Source organism: Mustela nigripes, chromosome 4 (assembly GCF_022355385.1).
Source record: "Mustela nigripes isolate SB6536 chromosome 4, MUSNIG.SB6536, whole genome shotgun sequence".
Taxonomy (NCBI): domain Eukaryota; kingdom Metazoa; phylum Chordata; class Mammalia; order Carnivora; family Mustelidae; genus Mustela; species Mustela nigripes.
In genome coordinates this window covers 66226917-66233635 of record NC_081560.1, presented here as the reverse complement: position 1 = coordinate 66233635, position 6719 = coordinate 66226917, and the positions used below count along the sequence as shown (strand labels likewise).

At 39.8% G+C, this 6719-nt stretch overlaps 1 pseudogene; it reads right to left on the bottom strand.

Annotated features, from left to right (window-relative positions):
• Window positions 1-4886: 4886 nt before the first annotated feature.
• LOC132015065 (dnaJ homolog subfamily A member 1-like) lies at window positions 4887-6285 on the bottom strand (annotated as a pseudogene).
• Between the last annotated feature and the right edge of the window lie 434 nt (window positions 6286-6719).

Here is a 6719-nt window from a genome sequence, read left to right as displayed (position 1 = left end):
GTATGTGTGCTCCTGAAGTGAGTAGCCATCTCCCTTTTGTTCCTTGCCCTATCCGCAGTCTAAAGCACAATGCTTTGAACATAGTAGGAGGTATTCAGCTAGTGTCAACTGCAAGATCCCAAAAGACCCAGCAGGTGACATCTTCTTAAGAACTGCTAATCTTTTTTTTTTTTTTAATTTTATTTATTCATTTGACAGACAGAGATCACAAGTAGACAGAGAGGCAAGCAGAGAGAGAGGAAGGGAAGCAGGCTCCCCACTGAGCAGAGAGCCCGATGTGGGGCTTGATCCCAGGACCCTGGGATGGTGACCTGAGCTGAAGGCAGAGGCCCTAACCCACTGAGCCACCTGGGTGCCCCAAGAACTGCTAATCTTAAGAACTGCTGTTTTGTGAGGCCCCTGAGCATATCATTAGATCATTCTCTCAGATGGGGCCCCAAACACAGTAAAGCAAAGCATTCTTCTAAACGTCAAAGAGCTAAGAAGCTGCAGAGCGAACTATCTGAATTTATTCCTGCGCCCTTTCTCTAGGTTCATTCCTCGCAATGCCCAAGTCACTCTTCTTTAAAATCAATCTCAAATATATGTCCCCTGTGGAGATTACATAGAATAACAAGGTAACTATTTACCCTCAACAAAGGACATTCTGCTATTTTTTAACAGAAAAAAAAAAAAAAAAACCTCAATTGTGGGTTTCTCATAAAATTACAATTTAATGTCCTTGATGTAGAGATACATAACTCTTATGCATTAGATAAAGCATGATGACTAGTACATGGAAATTTAATATCCACTCACCATGGTAATGCATCAAAGCACAAGCTTTTAGACCCGTTTTCTTTCATTTCACAGTCTTCCTATCCCAGTTCAGTGTTTGCAGCAAGAATCAGGATCTCACTAAATGTACAAAGTAAGTCCGGCCACTTCCTGTCTCACACTGGGCGCTTCAAGGATTTTAGTACATAGTGGCTAACAGTCAATAGAAAGACGTGTGAAATGTCCTTAAAATATGGATAAAATCAAGCCTGGTCAAAAGGAGCTGCCATTTCCCCATCACCAATGAGCCTAGATGTTCCTTTGAGGCCATCGCTCAGAAGTCCCATTGATCAATCTGAATTCGCTCCTATTTTAGAACAAGAAGACCCCCTTCCCCAACAAGGCCTTAGACCTAAGATGTAGTGAATAAATGTTTGTGTGCATGCTTGTGACTTGAATTTGTCAGAATGGCTTTCTCCCTATATGAAGGGGCTCCTTCCCACATGGCCCCAGGAGAAACAAAGTGAACCAGGATTGCAAGAGGTTTGGCAAAACTGTCTTCAGGCACCTGCCTTGCCCAGATTAGTCCTGAGCAACTTTCTGACACTCCAACTGCCTCCTGCCACCCAGAACTTTATTACTTATTAGTTTCCTTTTTTGAAAGGTTAGTACAATTAGAAATGGCTGAAGTTGGGTTTCATCCATTATTTGAACTTTAAATTTTATTTGCAATGAGCAAGACTCTAGCTACCTGAAATCAGGAGATTAAATCATTTGTTGAATGAATAACCTTATGAAGTACTGATCATAGGCCAACAAGGCATGGAGATTGAGCCATCAGGAAGCTTACAGAGAATTAAGGGCATATAAACAGAAGGGTGACATGAGATCTGATTCTAAATCAGATTAAAAGTATCCTTTTGTGTGTGGGGTGGAGAAGGATGTGCTCTTTAAATCCTAACTCTAAACAAGCCTGGATCTACACTGTTGACTCAGCCAGGAAGAATACTTTGAGGCACACACAGAACAGGCTTACTCAGATGGCAGGAGACCTTATCAGCCAAAGTCCAGGAAATGCCAAGAATCTAGAAAAGAGACACTGAAAGTATTTCAAATAAGAGTTTCTAAAATGATGGTGTTAGCTTTCTTGCTTTCTTTCTTTCTTTTTTTTTTTTTTTTTTTTTTTCTTTTTTTTTTTTTGGATGATATTAGCTTTTGTTGGACAAGTGTGAAAGTTTTGTTTAAATAGAAATCAACTATGTCTTGATACAGGAAAGTTTAGAAGTTTATCTTGATGCCTGCAAGTCTTTTCAGGTCTGCATGTCTACTCTGGGCTTTTTGGGGTGCCTATCAGTGTTTCCAGAGATATTTATGTGTTGGTGATACTCTATTTTATAAATACTTTCTGGATAAAAATATAACTCCTTAAGTACTAGGTATGTTAAAACATATGCCTAACTGCAAAGGAACTTACCAACCCTACACTTAAATTCCAGGATAGCATTTTGATTAGAAATGTGACATGAAAATCACTTAATTGATGAGGTATGATAGTTATGTATGTTCCAACAAGCCTTTCTTATGTAATTTTAAAAATATTTTTACCTTTTGAAGAGTTAATACATATGCATGGTGCAAAATTCTAGAGGAAAAGAAAATGCAGGAAAAATACACATCTCCCTTAACTTGCTTTGATTTTAAAAATTAAGTGATGGGAGGAGGTACAGGATAGTGGAGAAAACACTCTCTTAAAAGGAGAATAAAAACAAATGGAGAGAGAATATTAAATGAGTTTTAATCCATAGTTTGGAAAAGAAGTGGAAAGAAGCCATAACTCAGTCTACAGAGAAGACATTGTAGGAAAAAGTAAATAATAGATTCTATATGTTTCTTTATGTGGTTCAGTACCTAGTACTAGATGTCAGTTGCCTGCCATTTATTTATTTACCTATGGTACAGTCACTCTGCAAGTTAGGTTTAATTGTCCCAATTTACTAATGAGGTTGAGAGTAGGTCATTTTCTTGGATATGAATCCCAGCTCTGCCTCTTTCCAGCAGGGAAAGTTTAAATTTAAACTTAAGTTTATGGAAAGTTTTGAACCTCACTTTCCTCATCTATAAAACAGGAATAAGTTATATCATGAGCATGTGTGTAAGTTCCTTAGCACAGTCTCCTGGACATATGAAAACTTAATTCTTTTATCCCTAAGTTGTATCACTAAGCTAAGTCATCTCGGCCCTCATCCATGTGACTGGAATTTTATTTCTTCAGAAAATGGGACCCAAGGATCTTACTTGCCATTGTAAGTGATTATATTATAACATTTTGCTCAGTCTCTGTGAATCATCAAATTGCAAAGACATCTACTTATATTAGAAAGAAAGAAAGAAAGAAAGAAAGAAAGAGGGAAGGAGGGATGAAGGAATGAACAGAGGGAGGGAGGGAAAGGAAGGAAGGAAGAAAAGAAAAGAGAAAGGAAGGAATGGAATGGAATGGAATAGAATGGAGGGAGATAGAGGAAGGAAGAAGGAAAAAAAAGAAAAAAGAAAGGAAGAAAAGGAAGGAAGGGGAAGGAAGGAAAGAAAAGGGAGAGAGGGTAGGAGGGAGGGAACAGGAGAGGAGAAAGAAGGAAAGATATAGGCCCTCTATCTCCATTTCTTATCTATGAGTCCCTGATTCTATGGTGGTATGAGCCTCACATCTCCTTTATGCTCTCCATAGTTCCATGGACTATCAGTTATAAGGCGTTCTAGCCTTTCGTAGAGTGATGAACTACATTTTTTTTTTCCTCAATAAACTCCACTAACACATGGCCACCCAGAGAGAGGAGAAAACTTTTCTAGGGTCTGTCTTCAGAGCCAGATTAAGAAGGCCAAAGGGCATCTAGTAGGGGCACCAAAACCTTTCTGGACATAATAAGATTCATAAAACCATGTTAACCAAAACTCACCTCAGGGAGAGTATGTTTATGTATGGAATACTTCGTTAGACTGTTGAACATAAGAGCCAAGGCCTCTGGGACCATTCTGGAGTAACATTAGATGTTCATCAAAATACCAAGTATCAGTTCAGGGTTCAGTTAACGGAATGCTTATTGTTTTGCTCTTGGGGTGTAAAGGATTGAGACTTGAGTTGGGTACTGCGCACCAACCTCCCACCTCCTCCACCCTTTCTCCATGCAAACAAAACTCAGCCTCACCAAAAACCACTGTTGAAAAATAGCTGGAGGGACGCCTGGGTGGCTCAGTTGGTTAAGCAGCTGCCTTCGGCTCAGGTCGGGGTCCCAGCGTCCTGGGATCGAGTCCCGCATTGAGCTCCTTGCTCGGCAGGGAGCCTGCTTCTCCCTCTGCCTCTGCCTGTCACCCCATCTGCCTGTGCTCGCTCTCTCTCTCTCTCTCTGACAAATAAATAAACAAAATCTTTTTAAAAAAAATGTTGGAGATAAAAATTAAGAGATTAACCACATACTCATAGATCTTGATTTGTATTTCCAACTATTACCTGGGATGTCATATATAGAACCTATACCATGTCTTGATGTTAGGTTTACATTTCAATCCTCTACATTAGAGGCTGTTTGTTGGAGCTCTTCCCTTCCTGGAAGAGGGAGACATGCCTGAAATGCCTGATTTCACCAAAAATACAGATTGAGCCATCGCAGTAGAATTTGTTGGCCCCATATTTTGCTAATGGCCAATTCACCACTACACATAACTGAGTCAAGCACTACTCCCTGCTATTATTTGCAATTGCCAGTAAGAATGTGTGTGTCAGTGAGTTGATCCTATTATATAGAGCTGTTGGGTTGTGGCTCCACCTGTCTTGCAACATTTTGGGGTCTTTCTTGATGCATGTGTAGATAATGACATGACAGCAGCATAGATAAGTTTGCCTGAGTAGTTGGCCATTAACTGTTAATATGTTGATGGTGGTTTATTCCATAGTCAAATTTCTTATCTTTGTCAGGTTTTTGTGCCATGTTATATGGACACACACACACCCCCCCACACACACAACAAAACCAGAAATCTCATTCATCTTTACTTGTAGACTAAAGAGAAATGGATCTGAATAACCACCATGTTACTATGTACCTTGTTACTTCAAACATTGAAAATGAAGATTTTTTTTGAGCTTTTATATTTGAGTTTATTCTTCATTTAACTTTTAAAACACTACTATAGTTGAATATTAAAACAAAACCAATAGCAAGTAGTGAGCTATGATTATAGTCCTTCACTCATTCACTACTGCACATAAAATGCCAGCAGTGTTATTCACTGGCCCCATTAAGAGGTCTGACACTGAACACCACCCCTGGGATGATGTTCATCATCTTCATATGCTTCCCCATTGTAATGGCGCCGTCTTTCCTGATTTGGATCAAAGTCCACCAGTTCTACCTGGTCCATTTCATCAGTCTCTTCTACTTCCTTCCTCTCAGGTAAGAGTTTTTCCAGCAAAGAGAGTTTATCAGGAGACAGAAAGCCATTCTCAGGAAAGTTTACCTTAAATTCGATGATGAGGTGACCCTTCTCATATGGCCTACGATAAATTGGCATGCCTTCATTTAGCACACACTTGATATCTCCATGCTTGACAATTTGACCTGGATGAGAGGTGATGACAATGGTTCGGTTGTCAAGAGTAGATATTGGCTTTTGAAAACCGCACAGTGCTTCAACAGCTGTATGTCCATACACATGAAAAGGTCTTCTCCTTGCCGAGTAAAAATAGCGCGGTCCTTCTGATCTAAAACAATGATAATATCTTTTGGTTCCAGTCCTGGTTCTTGGTCTCCTTCACCATGGAATGTTATCTTCTGGCCATCTTTCATGCCTTTGTCAATATGAACTTCTAGAATCTTCTTCTCTAGAACTATCTTCCTTCCATTGCAGCTTTTACATCTATCTTTAGGACTGATCCATTCCCCATGGCCCTGGCATTCTATTCACACAGACTGATTTTGCTGAACCATTCCAGGTCCTATCTGATGAATTCTTATTTGCATTCCAGTACCTCAGCAATTAGGACAACACTCAACTGCTCCTTTCTTACCACTTTGGCCTTCACATTTATCGCAAATCACATTCTTTTGCAGAGCTAGTTTTCTTGTTGCACCATTATATAAATCTTCTAAGGTTACTGAGAGCTGATGCACAACATTTTTACCTCTCCTTTCTCTCTGCATTCTTCCTCCTCCTCCAAAAAACATATCAAAGATGTCCATGGGGGAGCCAAAACCACTACCAGCTCCACCTTCTTTAATTGCCTGTTCACCTCCTTTGTCATATAATTCCCTTTTCTTTGCATCAGACAGTACTTCATAAGCTTGAGAAATCTGTTTAAACTTCTCTCCTTCATTTGGATTCTTATCAGGCTGGTACCTCAAGGCCAGTTTCCAGTAGGCCTTTTTCAGTTCTTCTTGGGTGGCATTGGGTTTGACCCCCAAAACATCATAATAAGTGGTTTCTTTCACCATTTTCTACAGCCGGTGAGAGGGCCGAGGCCGATGTGGGGGAGCGGGAAGGAGCACGTTGCTGGGCGCAGCTCGGGTAGCCGCCGCTCCTGAAGTTTTGTTTGTTTGTTTGTTTTTTAATGTGAGAAGATACACTTTGTTATCATGCATATACAAGGGAATGATTTGATCATAGCACAACCTTGAGGACATGTGAGTCTGTGTGACTTGAGGAGTTCTGGACACAGACAAACATCCTAATAAGTATCAAATTCATATGCCAAGGAAAAGAAGCTCTTGTAGTGGGTGAATTTCTATTCATTAGAAATGTTGGAAGTAAGTTATAGAAAATGCAAAATCTATCCTCCTGCTTAAAGCAGATATTAGTTGGCAAGCCATGTGATAATAATGGTTGTAGTTGGCTCTTGGTATCTTTGCAGTATTTAAGGGAGAGAGTATAAATGAAATCTTCTTTTGTGTCCTGCTTCAGTTAACTATGAAAGG